The sequence below is a fragment of the Aquarana catesbeiana genome, linkage group LG05 (assembly GCF_042186555.1).
Source record: "Aquarana catesbeiana isolate 2022-GZ linkage group LG05, ASM4218655v1, whole genome shotgun sequence".
NCBI lineage: Eukaryota > Metazoa > Chordata > Amphibia > Anura > Ranidae > Aquarana > Aquarana catesbeiana.
The window spans coordinates 150,591,028-150,610,871 of record NC_133328.1 but is presented as its reverse complement, the minus strand read 5'-3'; positions in this window follow the sequence as shown (position 1 = coordinate 150,610,871).

Genomic DNA, 19,844 nt, shown 5'->3' with positions numbered 1-19,844 from the left:
GAGCATCTGTGAACAGCAATTTTCAAGTTTTACAACAGATTCCCAATTGGATTTAGGTCTGGACTTTGACTTTGCCATTCTAACACATGAATATGCTTTAATCTAAACCATTTCATTGTACCTCTGGCTGTATGTTTAGGGTTCGTGTCCTGTTGGAAGGTGAACCTCTGCCCCAGTCTCAAGTCTTTTGCAGACTCTAACAGGTTTACTTCTAAGATTGCCCTGTATTTGGCTCCATCCATCTTCCCATCAACTCTGACCAGCTTCCCTGTTCCTGCTGAAGAAAACCATCTGTACAGCATGTTGCTGCCACCACCATGTTTCACGGTGGGGATGGTGTGTTCAGGGTGATGTGCAGTGTTAGTTTTCCGCCACACATAGCATTTTGCTTTTAGGCCAAAACTATTTCAATTTTGGTCTCTCCTAACCAGAGCACCCTTTTCCACGTTTGCTGTGTCCCCCACATGGCTTCTCGCAAACTGCAAATTAGACTTCTTATGGATTTCTTTCAATAATGGTTTTCTTCTTGCCACTCTTTCATAAAGGCCAGATTTGTGGAGTGCAGGATTAATAGTTGTGCTGTGGACAGATTCTCCCACCTGAGCTGTGGATCTCTGCAGCTCCTCCAGAGTTACCATGGCCCTCTTGGCTGCTTCTCTGATTAATGCTCTCTTTGCCTGGCCTGTCAGTTTAGGAGGACGACAGTGTCTTGGTAAGTTTGCAGTTGTTCCATACTTCCATTTTCAGATGATGGATTGAACAGTGCTCTGTGAGATGTTTAAAGCTTGAGATATTTTTTTATAACCTAACCCTGCTTTAAACTTCTCCACAACTTTATCCCTGACCTGTCTGGTGTGTTCCTTGACCTTCATGATGCTGTTAGTTCACTAAGGTTTTCTAACAAACTCTGAGGGCTTCCTAGAACAGCTGTATTTATATTGAGATTAAATTACACACAGGTGGACTCTATATACTAATTAGGTGACTTCTGAAGGCAATTGGTTCCACTGGATTTTAGTTAGGGGTATCAGAATAAAGGGGGCTGAATACAATTACATGCCACACCTTTCAGATATTTATTTGTAAAAAAAATTGAAAACCATTTATAATTTTCCTTCCACTTCACAATTATGTGCCACTTTGTGTTGGTCTATCACATAAAATTCCAATAAACTACATTAATATTTTTGGTTGTAACATGACAAAATGTGGAAAATTTCAAGGGATATGAATACTTTTTCAAGGCACTGTATATTAAAAAGTAAGGTTTCCAACACTGAACCTCGAGGTACACCACTAATAACCTTAGACCATTCAGAGTATGAATCATTAACCACTACTCTCTGAATATGGTCCTTTAGCAAGTTTTCTACCCATTTACAAACTGATATTTCGAAGCCTGTAAATTCTACCTTACACATTAGCTGTTTGTGTTAAATGCTTTTGCAAAAACTTACTTCCTCATAAAAATAATTCAGATTTGTCTGACAACTTCTGTCTTTCATTAGTCCATGCTATTTGTTTCTTAAAATATTTTTTTGTCAGCAAGAACTCATCTATGTGGTCTTTTTTTTAAACTCTGCAGTATCTTTCTAACTGAAGAAGTTAAACTAAGCAGCCTATAGGTATTTGGTAAAGACTTTGATCCCTTTTTAAATATAGAGGGTCATTTACTATAGCGCTGCGGTGCTAATTAGGGCTAATTAGCACTAAACCGGTCAAAATCGAATTTACTATAGGTCCCTGAAACCAAATAGCACCCAAACCCTAAGGCTGAGTTCACACCTATGCAAATTGGATGTGGGTTTTCCCACATGCAATTCGCATAGCAGGAGATTATGACCGGCTCTCTATGGAGCCCATTCACATGTCTCGGGGGTGGCTGCGGAGTGCACTGCACAGAAACGCTGTGCGTCTTGCCTCCGCTTCAGGGCGGAATTCAGGCAAAGATTCTGCCCTGATTTGTCCCTGAAACAGAGAACAGGGATGGACAGCTTTGCTGTGCAATCCGTGGCCTGGTTAGGTGTGAACCAAGCCTTACTCTGCTAAACCCTGGAGAATTGTAAATGGATATATTGTTTAGAACATGATATAATTGCCTAAATGGTACTGAAATATGCAGTATATTATTTAAAGATAATCTGCTTTTAAACTGTGTGAAAAAGTGATATTTACACTGAAATATCTTAAAAAGATAAATTCCCCATTTTTGTACAACTACGTGCCAACACATCTGAGCATGCTCAGACTTGCAAATAGCCCTCATTTTAGCTCAAGTGTCTTTTTTACAAGGTGCTATAGTAAATACCAAAATGAGCGATGTGTTAAAGAGCATTTTTTGGAAGTAAAAATCGGCGCTATTATAATTCAATTCATTGTTGCTTCTACTTCAAACATTTTGTTTTTAAGAATGCTAGAATGTGGAATGTTTTGATGTTTTGGTAAAATATTTTTTTCTCTGTCACTTTCACTTGTTACTCTCCATCTCACAACAATCTTTACCTAAACTCACACAGGTGACTTTACAAAGCACAAACAATACCATTGCCAATGCAGATTTAAAATGAGTCACAGTTGTTTGTGCTTTTTATTATTTCCAAATAATCATAATTTGAGCCCAAAAAATGTGACATGTGTACCAACATCAGAAATCAAAATGTAATTCCTCAAAATTTGAGGGTAATATCACTATTATACACTCACCCACAAAGAGCCACCAAATATCACAGAATAAATTAAGAAGAATAACTCTTGAATAATGTAATTCCATCACCTGTATTTATGTGCAGGAGGTGCCCACATGTGGTAGCTCTGTGGCTTAGAGGTTAGAACTTCTGCTTAGCATCCCTGAGCATCTGGGTTTGACTCCCAACCATGCCGCTTCATGTAGAGAAGTGGTCTCATCTCCCAGGTCCTAAAACTATGTCTAAATGTAGTATTTATTGTGTAGGAGGGTTCCACCACCATCTTACCAGATACACTACCTACTCAAAAGTATTGGGACACCTGCCCTTACACACACACATGAACTTTAATGGCTGCCCAGTCTTAGTCCGTAGGGTTAAAAATTGACAATTTTTTTTTTGTCTGATGAACTTGTGTATACACACTTGGAAAATCTGACAACATACATGTCCGCGGAAAATTTTAAAACCTGCCATTTAACATTTGTCTGCGGAAAATCCAACAACAATTGTATGATGGAGCGTACAAACGGTCAGATTTTCCACCAACAGCCTGTCATCACACATTTCCCGTTGGAAAATCCAATCGTGTGTACATGGACAAATGTCTGTTGTTGGATTTTCCAAGGGTGTGTACACAAGTTCATCAGACAAAAGTCCAAAGTACAAAAACACGTATGCTCGGAAGCAAGGATGAGCCAGAAGCGGTCGGTCTTGTAAACTAGCATTCGTAATGGAGAATTAACATTTGTGACGTGGCAGGAAGATGAGAACACTGGAGGAAGAACCAGAAGAACCAGAAGAACCAGAAAAAGAAGAAGATGGAGGAAGAAACCGAAGGAAGATAGAAGACAGAAGAAAGAAGAAAGAAGAAAGAAGAAGCATTTAAATAAAGGAATTTATTTTTAACATTTTTGACAGTTTTTTAGTGAAATGGTAGGCCCTTACCATTTCACACAGGGGGGAGGGCCGGGATCTGGAGGTCCCCTTGTTAAAGGGGGCTTCCAAATTCTGATAAGCCCCCTCCCGCAGACCCCCACAACCACCGGCCAGGGTTGTGGGGATGAGGCCCTTGTCCTCATCAACATGGGGACAAGGTGTTTTGGGGGGCTACCCCAAAGCACCCTCCCAATGTTGAGGGCATGTGGCCTGGTATGGTTCAGGAGGGGGGCCGCTCTCTCGTCCCCCCCTCTTTTCCTGCAGCCTTCCAGGTTGCGTGCTCAGATAAGGGTCTGGTATGGATCTTTGGGGGGACCCCACGCCGTTTTTTTTTTTTTTTTTGGCGTGGGGTTCCCCTTAAAATCCATACCAGACCTGAAGGGTCTGGTATAGATTTTGAGGGGGACCCCACGCCATTTTTAAAAAAAAATTTGGCCGGGGTTCCCCTTAATATCCATACCAGACCTGAAGGGCCTGGTATGGAATTTAGGGGGACCCCCCACGTCATTTTTTTTTTAAATTTTGGTTCAGGGTTCCCCTGTGGGGAATTCCCATGCCGTTTTTATCAAAGAACTTCTATGTGTATTGTCGGACCGGCAATACATTAATAGCTGAGAGTAGTTTTAAATGACTTTTTTTCCTTTGAAATGTCATTTTGCTGACAGACTGTTCTAAACATGGGAAACGTGCGCCCCTTTACAGGCATACTATAGACACCCCCAAGGTATGAAATTTAAAGGGATATTACACTTTTATTGTTTCACTTTAAGCATTATTAATATCACTGCTTCCGAAAAAACGGCCATTTTTAAAACTTTTATTTTGCATTGATCCATGTCCCCTGGGGCAGGACCCAGGTCCCCAAACACTTTTTATGACAATACCATGAATATAAGCCTTTAAAATTAGCACTTTTGATTTCTCCCATAGACTTTTAAAGGGGGTTCCGCGGCATTCGAATTTGCCGCGAACACCCCAAATTGTTCGCTGTTCGGCGAACTTGCGAACAGCCGATGTTCGAGTCGAACATGAGTTCGACTCGAACTCGAAGCTCATCCCTAATTTGGACCAGTGCACAAAGCAAGGTCCATAAAGACAGGGATAAGTGAGTTTGGTGTGGAGGAACTTGACTGGCCTGGACAGAGTCCTGACCTCAATGCAACAGAACACCTTGGGGATGAATTAGAGAGGAGACTGTAAGCCAGGCCTTTTCATCCACCATCAGTGCCTGACCTCACAAATGCACTTAAAAGAATGGTCAAACATTCCCATAGACACACTTCTAAACCTTGTGGACAACCTTCCCAGAAAAGTTGAAGCTGCTATAGCTGCAAAGGGTGGGCCAAATGAATTTTTAACCCTACAGACTAAGACTGAGATGCCATTACAGTTCATGTGCATTTAAAGGCAGGCGTCACAATACTTAGGCCAATATATTAGGACAGTATATTGCTTGTGACACTGAGCATGGCTATAGACTTAGGGCTGGTTCACACCACAGAGCTGCAGAGAACATGTGTGAGGCTGCCTGCTGGCTAAGTGGGTAGCAAGTCTGTCTAGCAGCACTAGGATTGCTGGTTCAATTCCCCAACATGCTAATGCTTGTGTTCTCCCTGTGTGGGTTTCTCACCACAACCCAAAGACATGCTGGCATCTTATTTGTCTCCTGTCAAAGTAGTCTCTAATGTAGGAAAGTTAATTTTGGATTGGAAGCCCAATGCAGCCAGGCACTGATATTAATGTTTGTTAGCACTAATCATGCCCAGGGACTTGGACATTTAAAATTGTAGGGTTTATACTGCACAGGTACATATGCTTAGAAAACTGTTGCTTTGATTATGTGCATGCAAATGCACTTTGATCTTTGGCCTGTAGTTGGAGATTTGATGCACATAGCCAAGGGCTAACACAGTTGCAAATAGTTTATTTATTTATTTTATTTATTTCAGGTACTTATATAGCGCCATCAATTTACGCAGCGCTTTACATATATATATATTATACATTCACATCAGTCCCTATACCCTCAAGGAGCTTACAATCTAAGGTCCCTAACTCACATTCATACCTATACTAGGGCCAATTTAGACAGGATCCAATTAACCTACCAGCATGTCTTTGTGTGGGAGGAAACCGGAGTACCCAGAGGAAACCCACGCAGACACAGGGAGAACATGCAAACTCCAGGCAGGTAGTGCCGTGGTTGGGATTTGAACCAGCGACCCTTCTTACTGCAAGGTGAGAGTGCTACCCACTGCACCACTGTGCCGCCCAAATAGTATTATGTGTTCCTGCCCATCAGGTGCAATCACTTTAGACATACATGAAGGGACAGATTGAAAGATACTGGTGGGCGTGTAATTCTATTGGGTGTGTATCAGTGTGCTAACAATACAACCTACCTTATATAAAGGGCTGCAGTAAAGGGGGTTGTTTGGCCTGAGAAGGCAAGGTTTTTTGCTGTGATTTGTGGGGGGAGGGGGAAGGAATGGTATTGTGCCTATTGACAAATGCCCAACTAGGGCTGTTTGTTTTTGCTGAAATTCTTGTGCATTTTTTCAATCAAAAGTGTGTTTATGTGGCCATGCTGTCAATGTTGTGTGTGTATTGTTCCTGTCTGACCATGCAAACATGGTTTGGGAGCATCTGCTGACCCTCTACTCTTTGATCTCATTGCTTAATCATGTACACAGAAATGCAGCTTCTAACAGAACATGGTCATCAATGTATGTATGTGTGTGGATTATGGGCTGGTGGTGGGTGTTATATTTTGAACATGTGACTTTTTTAACCACTTAAGGACCAAACCTCTTCTTGTTGTTTACAAGTTAAAAACATTTTTTTTTGCTAGAAAATTACTTGGAACCCCCCAAAAATTATACATTTTTTTTCTAACACCCTAGAGAATAAAATGGCGGTCATTGCAATACTTTCTGTCACACCACATTTGCGCAACGGACTTACAAGTGCATTTTTTTGGAAAGAATAGACTTTTTGAATAAAAAAATAAAACAATAGTAAGGTTAGCCCAATTTTTTTTATATTGTGAAAGATAATGTTACGTCGAGTAAATTGATACCCAACATGTCACGCTTCAAAAGTACTTCAACATGTCACGCCCGCTCGTAGAATGGCGACAAACTTTTACCCTTAAAAATCTCCATAGGCGATGTTTAAAAAAATTCTACAGGTTGCATGTTTTGAGTTAGAGGAGGTCTAGGGCTAGAATTATTGCTCTCGCTCTACTGATCATTGTGATACCTCAAATGTGAGGTTTGAACACAGTTTTCATATGCGGGCGCTACTCACATATGCGTTCGCTTCTGCATGCGAGCTCGGACGGATGGGGTGCATCAAAAAAAATTGCGTGGGGGTCCCCCCAAAATCCATACCAGGCCCTTTAGGTCTGGTATGGATATTAAGGGGAACCCTGCACCAAAATTTGAAAAAAATTGGCATGGGGTACCCCCAAAATCCATACTAAACCCTTATCCGAGCACGCAACCTGGCAGGCTGCAGGAAAAGAGGGTGGATGAGAGAGCACCCCCTCCTCCTGAACCATACCAGGTCACATGCCCTCAACATTGGGAGGGTGCTTTGGAGTCCCCCCAAAACACCTTGTCCCCATGTTGATGGGAACAAGGGCCTCATCCCCACAACCCTTGCCCGGTGGTTGTGGGGGTCTGTGGGTGGGGGGCTTATCGGAATCTGGAAGCCCCCTTTAACAAGGGGGCCCCCAGATCCCACCCTCCCATGTGAATCGGTATTGGGTACATTGTACCCCTACCCATTCACCAAAAAAAAGCAGTGAAATGTGACAAAAAACAATATCCGTTTTTGACAATTCATTTATTGTAAAATAGCTCTGAGTGGTCTTCTCACTGAGCCATGTCTCCCGCCATCATCTTCTCCTGGAGCTGTCTCTCTTGTCACCATCTTCTGTCTCCGCCTCTCCCGCCACTGCTTACTTCTCCCGCTGCTGTGTTCTTCACCGCCGCCGTGTTCTTCCTCCCCCGCCGTCTTCCTCCGTTGTGTTGTCCCCGCTGTCTGGCGTCTCTTACACAGCCATGGGATGTGACCATCTGTTGGTGTCACATGGAAAGCCCGCCCCCTTTTTTCCGAAAAATAAAGAGGCGGGCTCTGTGTGTGACATTAATGGATGGTCACGCCCCATGGCTGTGTAAGAGACGCCAGACAGCAGGGGACAACACAACAGAGGAAGATGGCGGCGAGGAAGAACACAGAGTCTAAATACTAATCAGGGTTCTCCAGAGCTTCTGATGGTGAAGATGGATTTAGCTGCGTGCTAGTACCAGGTCGCGGTCCTCAGGTTTGCCCCACAAGGGTGTGAACAAGCTGTGGTCCAGAAGCGGATGAGAAGATAAGGATCAAACAACAGAGTGGTCAGTAAACAAGCCAAAAGGTTGGTAATGAGTAGTTGCAGGTTGGGATCAGGCAGTCAAGTAATCAATGAACAAGTCAAGGGTAGATCACAAGTGGTAGCAAAACACAGATGGCATCAGGGAAGACAAGAGCAAGGCACTGGCTAAGAAGGCACAATAATCTGGCAAAGAGGAAGTGCTGAGACAAGGCTTATATAGGAAGTTCGTGGGAGGAGCAAAAGGAGTTCAAGGTTCAACAGCAATCAAGACACAAGGCAGGGTTGTCCAATGGATTAGATAGGATTGTCCAATTGTCCAGGCAGCATCCCAGATAGCTCAGTGGGATGAGTCAACACCAGAACGTTCATGAACGTTCTCCTCAGGCTCCCCATAATTTTCTTCTGGCCCATATCCTTCCCATTGGACCAGATATTGTAGCTTGTTTCTAAAGATCCTGGAATCAAGAATTTTCTCCACCACAAATTCTACTTCACCCTGTACCTCAACAGGTGGAGGAGGTGAAAGAATTTTTCCAGAAAAGGGATATCATGAAAGGGTTTAAGTAGTGATATGTGAAAAACGGCATGAATTTTCATACTATCAGGAAGTTTTAAGCGAAAGGTAACCGGATTGATTTGAGCAGAAATCTTAAATGGTCCTATAAACTTCTGGCCCAGCTTTGCAGATGGAACATGGACCTTCAAATTTTTGGTTGATAACCAAACTTTATCACCCACATTAAAGGTAGGAAGTGATCTGCGATGTCTATCAGCAACCTTCTTGTAACTTTCCTGATCCTCCCTCAAAGTTTCGATCAATTTCTCCTGAATCTCCTGTAATCTCCTGTTGGTAACAGAAGGATTTGGAGTTGTGATAGGGAGATCAAGAATAAAAACTGGATGATACCTGTTGTTTGAATAAAAAGGACTTTGAGAAGTGGAGCTATGTTTAGAATCGTTATATGCAAACTCTGCTGTAGAAAGATAATCCATCCAGTCATCCTGAAGTTAACTGACAAAACATCAAAGGTACTGCTCCAAGGTTTGATTGGTCCTCTCGGTCTCATTATTAGACTGGGGATGAAAAGCAGAAGACACCACATCGTCAGGAATTCCATGTAGTTTAAATACTTCTCGAATCATTAACTCAGCAGTTTGTTCAGCTGAAGGTACCCCCTTAACATGTATAAAATGAGCCATCTTATTGAGACAGTCAACAACAACCAAGATAGTGGTCATTTCCTTTGAGGGAGGTAAATCTACCACAAAGTCCATAGAAATTGAGCCCCATGGTCTTGATCGAAGAGGAAGTGGCTGGAGCAACCCCAAAGGAGAAGCTTGGGGAGTCTTACTGCATGCACAGGTCAGGCATGAGGCCACATAGTGTTTGACATCTTTCTTATAGCTGGTCCACCAAAAGGAATGTGACAAGAGCTCTTCTGTTTTGGAAATCCCAAAATGCCCAGCAAGTTTTGAGTCATGAACCAACCTGAGGGCTTCAATCCGAGCAGATTCAGGTACACAGAGACTATGTTATCACGTGTGTGTTTGCATTGGTCCAGCAGCGCATCAACACCTTTGCAGCCATTGTGTTATTGCTGGGTGTTTGGTGTGCTCCTGTACCTTTAAGGAGGGGTGGGCTCCCCTTCAGTCCACCTGCTCTCATCTATCCATCAGAATGCATGTGCCTCCACTGTGGGGACACTCATACTTTAGTTTTAGGACCACAGATACCAGGGTGCCATGATGTGGCTCTGTGGCTCACGCGTGCGTTTGCAAATGCGTGCGGACTAAACCCCTGTTTTTAACGCATACTGTTAGACAGTGAGAACAAATACTGGATGCTTAGCTCCTTCCAGCAGATGCTTTCATTAAGAAAAGGCTTCCTTAATTGCCAGTAACTCCTTATTCCCGATGTCATAATTAATTGTTGTATCTCTTTAACATTTTTAGGGGCAGGCCAATCCACCACTGCTATGATCTTCTCAGGATCCATGCCTACTCCTTAGAAATAATATATCCCAAGAATGCAGCTGGGTTTGTTCAAACTCACATTTCTCCAATTTAATGTAAAGTTGGTTCTTCCTTAACCTTTTAAAGACAGTGCAAACATGTATGCGATGTTCCTCCAGGTTATTAGAAAAGATGAGAATATCATCCAGATAAGCAATCACAAATTAGTCCAATAGGTCTCGAAAAGCTTCATTGATGATGTGTTGGAAAGTGGCAGGGGCATTGCGGAGGCCAAAAGGCATAACCAGGGACTCAAAATGGCCATATCTGGTTCTAAAGGCGTTTTTCCATTTGTCTCCTTGACGCATGCCCCACTAAGTCTACTTTTGTGAAGACTTTGGCAGAACGGAGTCTTTCCAACATTTCAGAGATTAAAGGAAGTGGATAGCATTTTTTAATAGTGATTTTATTAAGGACCCAGTAGTCAATGCATGGACGCAAAGTGGTCTAATGAAGCCCTTCTCTAAATTCTCATCAATCTGTTCCCTGAGAACCTTTAATTCAGGTTCTAAAAGATTGAAAAGACGACCAAAAGGTATTTCAGCCCCTGGGAGCAGTTTAATAGGACAATCATATGGGCGATGAGGAGGTAACTGATCAGCATTCTTCTTATCACAGACATCCCAGAACTCATGATATTGCGGAGGCAGGTTGTCATATGACTGCGTAGTAACAACATCCACCTGCGATTCCTTGACTGGCAAAGAACTTGTTTGACAAGGTTTTCTACAGAATTCCTCGCAATGGGGGGATGTAAAGTTTATAATCCATGTTTCCCAGTTGATGGAGGGATTATGGGTAGAAAACCAAGGAATGCCCAGAATGACAGGAAAATTTGGGTGACGTAATCAGCTGAAAACTGATGGTCTCATGATGGTTAGCCTCAAATTGCAGTACCAAAGGGGCTGTTTCATGGGTTAAAGGTCCTGAAGTTAAGGGTGAACCATCAACCGTCTCCATATCGATAGGAGCAGACTTATTTCTTCAAACAAAAGAACTCACTGCTCAAGGTGAGACAGGAGGCCTAATGATATCACAGGTGCCTGCCTCGGCTCGTCTCCGCATATGATCAACACTGAAGAAATGGCTGCACTCCAAGATCTATCAAAATCTTGTTTAATAAACAAACATCTTAAGTGTTACAAACAGTTCAAATGGTAGACGCGTTTCACACACAAACAAGTGCGCTTATTCAATAAGCGCACTTGTAATGTTCTGTACACACGGTCGGACTTTGTTCGGACATTCCGACAACAAAATCCTAGGATATTTTCTGATGGATGTTGGCTCAAACTTGTCTTGCATACACACGGTCACACAAAGTTGTCCGAAAATCCGATCGTTCTAAACGCGGTGACGTAAAACACGTACGTCGGGACTATAAACGGGGCAGTGGCCAATAGTTTTCATCTCTTTATTTATTCTGAGCATGCGTGGCACTTTGTCCGTCAGATTTGTGTACACACGATCGGAATTTCCAACAACGGATTTTGTTGTCGGAAAATTTTATATCCTGCTCTCAAACTTTGTGTGTCGGAAAATCCGATGGAAAATGTGTGATGGAGCCTACACACAGTTGGAATTTCCGACAACAAGGTCCTATCACACATTTTCCGTCGGAAAATCCGACCGTGTGTACGTGGCATTAGTGTGTGAAACGCATCTACCATTTGAACTGTTTGTAACACTTGGGATGTTCGTTTATTAAACAAGAATTTTGATGGATCTTGGAGTGCAGCCATTTCTTCAGTGTAGACTTATTTCTTGTTTGGATATTATTACTGTGGGCAAATTCTATGTCCATAAAGTTCCCCCCAGCCCCAGAGTCCAGCATAGCAGAGCAAGGAATTTCAATACCATCAGAGATGAGTTTAATAGGGATGATAAAATGAGATAGTACAGAATTGACTTTATTCTCTTCACGAATCAATGGGGAGATCGACTGGGTAATAGTGTTTATTTGTTCAGGCATGATCACATCAGTCGCTGCAATTATTCTTCTAACCTTGTTAGGACAGTTTACTGCATAATGCCCAGAGTCCCCACAATATAAACACAGGTTTTCCGAACGTCTTCTCTCTTTCTCCTGAGTAGAAATGCATTGCATCAACCTACATAGGTTCAGCTGTGTCAGAATCTGGAGAAACGCTTGGATCCTTCTGAACAAATTGACTAGCAGAGAAACGCATGCCAACATTATTTCCAAACATTCCCAGTCTCTCCTTCCTCCTTTCTATAAGACTTTGATCAATTCTGATATATAGTTGGATGTAGGCCTCAAGATCATTAGGAGTCTCCACTCTGACAAGCTCATCTTTTACCTGTTCAGAAAGCCCTTGGCGGTACAGACATTTTTGCGCTGCTGGATTCCAAGTGGTATCTGTGATCCAATGTCTGAATTCAGCTGTGTATTCAGCAACAGAACATTTACCCTGCCGTAAACTATGTGTCACGTACCAGGTGCTGGAAGCCAATGGAGAGAGGGCTTCCTTTGCAGCTAAGTCCTGGACTCCCCTGAAGGTGAGACAGGAGGAGTCAGGCACAAAGTAGCACAAGTCGCCTGTGAAGTTGCTTGCAGAAAGTTCAGGAATGCTGCAGTTGTGATGAACAGAGTCTGCAGGCAGGTGGCACCTGTGAGGTGAGACAGGTCTGTAAAGTCACTGAGATAATGGAGTAGTCAACACAAGTCAAGATCAGAACCAGGTTTAAAGCAGAGCAGACGAAGTCAGGTGGAAGCTGGGTCAAACACAAGAAGCAGGCAGAAGGTATCCGTGAGACGAGGCGGGGTCAGGGACTGGAGATAGGCAGACAGGTCAGGAACAGGCCAGGTCAGAAACTAGGGTACACAGGAGCCAGGAATCACAGGAACACAGGTAACAAGCTGTGATCAGTCAGCAACTTCAAGCACTGATACACTTCCTTATTAAGGCCCCTTATGATGTGTTGCTGGGGACAGTGGGTCCTAGAGCCCTTCTCCTGTTGTTGGTGCCCTGACAGATGCTGGGTCCTAAAAACCTTCTCCTGCTGTCAGTGCCCTGACAGTGCCCCCCCCCAACAGGCAGACTCTGGGTACTTGGCCCGAAACTCTCTGAGGAATCTGGGGGCATGTACATTGGCTTCGGGTTCCCAGGAGCTTTCTTTGGGTGGATATCCTTTCCACTTGACTAAGTATTTGGTCTGCCTACCTTGTTTTCTGCAATCAAGAATAGATTCCATCTCGTATTCTGTTTCCCCTTCAACAGTTACAGATGGTGGAGGTGGTTCCACTCTACATGGAAAAGGATCCAGAATGGCTGGCTTGAGGAGAGATCTGTGAAAGACTTGGTAAATTTTGTATGAATCGGGCAGAGATAACTCGAAGGCCACTGGGTTTATTACACGCTTAATGGGAAAAGGGGCAATATATCTAGGCCCCAACTTCTTCAAAGGGCACAGTAACTTCAGGTTGGCTGTTGATACCCGATAACTTTATCACCAACTTTAAGGGAGAGATTTCATCTTCGTTTCCTGTCAAATAACCTTTTATAGTTGGACTAAGCCTTTTGCATACATTCTTGGAAGGATTGGTAATTCTGTTGCATGAAGACAAGTCTGTCTTGTACAGCAGGCACTGCTGATTCGGGTATAGTCTCTGGTAATAGCGGAAGGGTGGAATCCATAGTTGGCCCAGAATGGGGACTGGTTGGAAGCAGAGTGTAGCTAGTTGTTATAGGCGAACTCCGCCAGTGGAAGCAGGGAAGCCCAATTGTCTTGGGAAAAGGCTGAGAAGCAATGTAGGTACTGCTCCAAGGTTTGATTTGTACGCTCAGTTTGCCCATTACTCTGGGGGTGGTAGGCCGAAGGCAGAGTTCCACACTCAGGGCTTTACAAAGAGCCCTCTAAAATCTGGAGGTAAGCTGTAGTCCAAGGAGTCTCACAATCTCTCTGATGAACATGTGAGCTGTCTCTGTAGCTGAAGGTGTGCCTACCATGCGTAATAAATGGGCCATCTTTGACAGGTGATCCACCACCACCAGGATGGTAGTGAATCCTTCAGAGGGCGGAAGATCAATGATAAAGTCCGTGGAGATCATCTCCCATGAACGGTTAGGGACATTTAAGGATCTCAATAATCCCCAGGGCTTAGTCCTGTCACCTTTGCTGTGAAGGCACACAGTGCAGGTTCTAACATAGGCTCTGCAGTCTTGAACAAGTTTGGGCCACCAGAAGGACCGTTGGATGAGCGCACTAGTTTTACAGGCTCTAAAGTGGCCAGTTAATTGGTGGTCATGGAATGTTTTGAGAACTGGAAGCCTTGCCTCCTGGGGTATGAAGACCTTAATGCCAGAGTAATTCTTCCTGTCTCCTTAGAGAAGCATGCTCTATTTCAGGGCAAGATGAAGAGGCCTGTTCAATAATCGATCTCAAGCTAGGCAGAATAAACAAAAAGTTCTGGGCAGAGAGTATCGTGCTCGGGGGAGCAGGTTCAGCAGATTCAGGGAACATCCGGGATAGGGTGTCTGCCTTCCCAGTCTTAGATCCGGGTCTATATGTCAAATGGAAGTTAAATCTTGAGAAAATTAGGCCCATCTAGCCTGCCAGGGCCTTAGGCGCTTAGTGGTTCTCAAATATTTTAAGTTCTTATGGTCAGTAAAGATTATGACTGGGTGAGTAGCGCCCTCCAACAGATACCTCCACTCTTAAAAATGCTACTTTAATTGCCAGGAGTTCCCTGTCACCTACATCATAATTCTTTTTGGCTTGGCTTAATTTTTTGAAGCAGAAGACTACTGGGTGCAACAGGGCCTTTGGGCCCAGATGCTGGGAGGGGACAGCTCCTATAGCTATTTCGGAAGCATCAACTACAAGAACGGAAGGAAGTGCTGGGTCCGGATGTTACAATACTGAAGCGAAGGTAAACGAGATCTTCAGACATTCAAAGGCTGCCTGGGCTTCCTGGTTCCAGAGGAAATGGGTATGAAAGCGAGTAAGCTGAGTTATTGGGGAAATAATGGTCGAGAAGCCTTTGTTAAACCTCCGGTAGAAGTTGGTGAAGCCAACAAATCTTTGGACTCCCTTTCTATCAGAGGGTACAGGCCATTCAAGGATTGCTGAGACCTTTTGGGGGTCCACTGAAATCCCCTCAGTGGAGATTATGAGCCCTAAGAATTGGATGGACTGCTTCTCAAAAGCACACTTTTCTGCTTTAGCATACAAGTTATGACTTCGCAAGGTGTTTAGTACTTTCTTGACATGGTCCCGGTGGAGTTCAAGTGAGGCTGCGAAGATCAAAATGTTATCCAGGTAAACGATCAGAAACAGGTCAAGGTACTCTCTGAAGATATCGTTAACGAGGTGTTGGAATGTTGCAGGGGTGTTACACAGCCCAAAGGGCATCACGAGGTACTCAAAATCACCAAAGCGGGTTTGGAAAGCAGTCTTTCATTCATCCCCCTCTCTAATGCGGACCAGGTTGTAGGCCCCTCTCAAGTTCAGCTTAGTGAACTCTTGGGCTGCTCAGAATCTCTGGAACAACTCTGGAATGAGGGAAAGAGGGTACCTGTTCTTGACAGTGATCTTGTTGAGTTCCCTGTAGTCGATGCATGGTGGTCCTTCTTCTCAACAAAGAAAATGCCTGCTCCTTTGGGTGAGGAGGAGGGACAAATGAAACCCTTGGCCAAGTTCTCATCAATCTATTGCCTGAGAGCTTCCAACTCAACCTCGGATAATGGGAAGATGCACCCAAAAGGGATCTCTTCTCCAGGAAGCAACTCGATGTGGCAGTCATAGGCCGGTGCGGAGGCAGGGTATCGGCTTTCTTTTTGTTGAAAATGTCAAGGAAGTCATGGTAAGCTGAGGGAATGAGCTGGCTGGTATCTGTTGAAGGTTGAATGGTTCAGCACGCAGGGGGGTCGACTTGCATGGGAATGCCACAGTGTTGGCGACAGTAGCTGGAGAGGAAAAGGTGACCTCCCCTTTGGACCAGTTGATTGATGGGTTGTGGGCCTGTAGCCAAGGTATCCCCAGGATGACTGGGAAAATGGGAGATCTGATAATATCAAAGCGGAGGAGTTCCTAATGACCAGTGTCTGAGGTTGCAAGAATGGGGACAGACTCTTGAGTAACAGGCCCTGAGGTAGGTGGAGTGCCATCAGCAAGGTGTATGTCCAGTATTTTTTTCTTGAAAAGGAGAGGAATATGTAAGTCTTTTGCAAGGTTAATATCTAAGAAGCAGCTTGTCAGGGCTGGGCTCAGCCCTTCCTTCTCTGAGCTGGCTGCTCAGCTCCAATCTCTCTCCACAGTTACCCAACTGTTGTTGATTCTGCTCATCAGTCCTGCCTACTTAAAGCCGTCCTGCTCACTTGATCACTGCCTTCACCTTTGTCAACATCACAGTGACTTTCTCCTGCATTCCTGTTGAAGACTTGCTCAGCTGATGTTCCTTCTGGCTCCTGAACCTGCTTGCTGTACTACTACATTTATCTCTGGCTCTCTGACATTTGCTTGTCTGACTACGATCCGGTTACTGAACTCTAGCTTGTTTTGGCTACGCTTACTCTGTTTACCTTATTATTATTATTATTATTAAACAAGTGTGATTTAACTTTACTTCTGTCTCGGTCTGATTCATGGTTCCTGATACAGCTGCATGCTCCTGAGTCAATGATTGCCCGTAATTTGACCACCTTTCCAGCCACATGCAAAGAGATAGGAAAAATTATGTGAGTAGAAACAGTCCCGGATACCTGGAGGTATGAGGGATATAGGTGATTGGACCTACATGGCCGGATGGGACAGTTACGTAGGAAGTGGCCTGCAGCTCCACAATAGATACATAGGTTGTTTAGACACCTACGTTCCCTTTCTTTGGGGCCCAAAGAGGGTCAGAGTAGACCTATCTGCATAGGCTCTACATCGGATGTATTGGAGGTTGGAGGAATGGAGCCAGGGACTGCTGGGGCCGGGACTTTGGGTAGTACCCAAGTTGGCCTAAAGTTCTGGGATCGCTCGGAGCGTCGCTCCCACAGGTGCCAGTCCAACTGAATAGAAACTTGAATTGGAGCCTCAAGTGTAGCAGGAGCCTCAGACCTGGCTAGCTAATCCTTGAGGGTTTCGGACAGGCCTAGGCAGAATTGGAATCTTAGGGCTGCATCATTCCAACCTGTATCAGCTGCCCAGCTACGGACTCCTACGTAGTCTTTCACTGCTCGTCTGCCTTGCACAAGGGAATGAAGAGCTGATTCGGCAGTGGTGGTTTTCTGCGGGTCGTCATATAACACTGCCATGGTTTTTAAGAATGTGGTGTTATACAAGTAAAAGGCACAAAAATACTAACGCAATATAGAGAATTATGTGCTGGGTGGCATTAAACAAAGTCCACAATCATAATGGTATTGGAGAAAGTCCACAAGGTTCATAGAGGAAACAAATTAATATTAGTTGGGGGGGAAGGGGGGGGGCAGGAAAGGAGAGAGAAAAACAGGGGGGGTAGTTTAGGGTAATCCACTCTCAGGGCTGCCGTCATAGGAGAACAGAGACCATGTTCCCAAAAACTAGAAAGAAAAAAGAGGGAGCGCCTCTGGGTGCAGATTTTTAACAAGTTTAATGTACAATATTGATTTCATATAATGCACTCACATTTCTGTAGTTTAAAAAAGGCATGGAATAGTGTCCCAAAACCTTGGAGTTGTCCTCGGTGTGGTTGATCCCTTTTTAGCCCATCTGTGTTCGTCCCATGGTGTTGCAACGTCTGCAGCTAGATGTTGTTCAGCCGGCTGTGGTAGAGACTCTTAGCTGGGTGAAGTGTCCTGTGTTGCAGGCACCGCTGGATGGTGCTCGGCTGACCGCTGCAGTCTTGCTTCAATACGAGGCTTGGAATGAAGGGAAGTGTCTAGGCGGGGAGATGACATCACCATACTGCGACACATTTCACGAGTGTGCGGGCTGTCAATGATGTGAACGGTCGCGCTTCTTTCTCAAGCTATATATATAAATGTGGATAGAACAGATGGAGAGGACTGTTTACATATATATATATTTATGTGGGTTAGCTGAGATAATATGTGCGTAAATTACTGTAAATAGAAATGATAATAAGGTTAAAGGGATCTTATGTGAGCTAAATATGATTAAAAAAAAACACGATGTGTATGAGAAGGCCAATAAAAAAAAAAATTTAATAGGTAAATACAGAAATAATAATAAGGAACCTCTATAGGAATATTGGATGGATAGAGGTAATCAAAGAATGGTGGCTATTTCTATGCATTCTTTGATGCCTCCTGGTGAGAGGATGTCAAGGTTGTAGATTCAATAGGTTTCTCTAGCGCACAACTTTTTGAGTCCTTCAGCTGTTGGGAGGGATCTGGGAATTTGTTCTATTACCCAGACTTTTAGACCTATGGTGGATCCTTGGTGGGCCATGTCTAAGTGTTTGGGAACACCTTCGATAAACCTTCTGTGTTTTCCAAACTGTTGTCTGAGGGGTCTGATGGTTCGGCCCACATAGATTAAGTTGCATGGGCAATTAAGGCCATGCACAACATAATCAGAAGAACAGTTGGAGGATTCTTTCAACGGATAGGTCTTTCCTTTGGTACAGAAGGTTTTTTGGCCATGCTCTACAAAATTGCAAGTCTTACAAAGCGCTTTCCGGCACTGATACATCCCAACTATAGGTATCAGGATAGGTACTGGAGGTGGAACAGTGGATTTTATTTTATATATTTGTACACAGTCCTCTCCATCTGTTCTATCCACATTTATATATATATATATTTTATTTTATTTATTTTTTTTTTTTATGTTCCCCTTTGCGATAACCCTATATATTTTAACCTAGCACAGCCAATGTCCTTTAGCTTGAGAAAGGAACGCGGCCGTTCACGTCATCGACAGCCCGCACGCTCATGAAACGTGTCGCAGTATGGTGATGTCACCCTCCCGCCTAGAGACTTCCCTGCGCTCCAAGCATCATATTGAAGCAAAACTCTTCAGCGATCAGCCGAACACCATCCAGCGGTGCCTGCAGCACAGGACACTTCACCCAGCTAAGAGTCTCCACCACAGCCGGCTGAACAACATCTAGCTGCAGACGTTGCAACACCATGGGATGAACAGAGATGGGCTAAAAAGGGATCGACCATGCCAAGGACAACCCCAAGGTTTTGGGAAACTATTCCATGCCTTTTTTAAACTACAGAAATGTGAGTGCATTATATGAAATCACTATTGTACATTAAACTTGTTAAAAATCTGCACCCAGAGACGCCTCTTCTCCCTCTTTTTTTTTAAGAATGTGGTGACTGAGTTTACCACCTCACCCCTCTTTTCAAGTAGGTTATGAGCCTAGGATTGTGGTTCATGAGATAGGAGGGAGATGATGAACCTCACTCAGACAGTCTCTAGTGCGAAAGTCCTAGGTTGCAGAGCGAAGTAAAGTTTGCAGGCATTTTTGAAGGCCCTGAACCTTCGTCTGTCCCCAAAGTGTTCTGGAATGGGGACTCTGGGTTCTGGGGGAGGCAGTAACACAACAGGTGGACTGGAGGGTGCTGTTGAAGAGGCAGAGCTTGTGGCTGGGTCGGGTTTGGCAGGAGCCATTATAGTAGTGACGATATAGAGACATCCCTCGAGCTGGAAGTATCCATCTTGCAGGTTTTTGATGGCTTGTGTTAAGGCTGTCATCTCTTGGCACAGCGCTTCCAAAGCAGAAGCATCTCTCTTGGCCTCAGACATAATGGCTGACTGATACTGTCACGTACCGGGTGCTGGAGGCCAATGGAGAGAGGGCTTCCTTTTCAGCTAAGTTTTGGACTTCCCTGAAGGTGAGACAGGAGGAGTCGGGCACA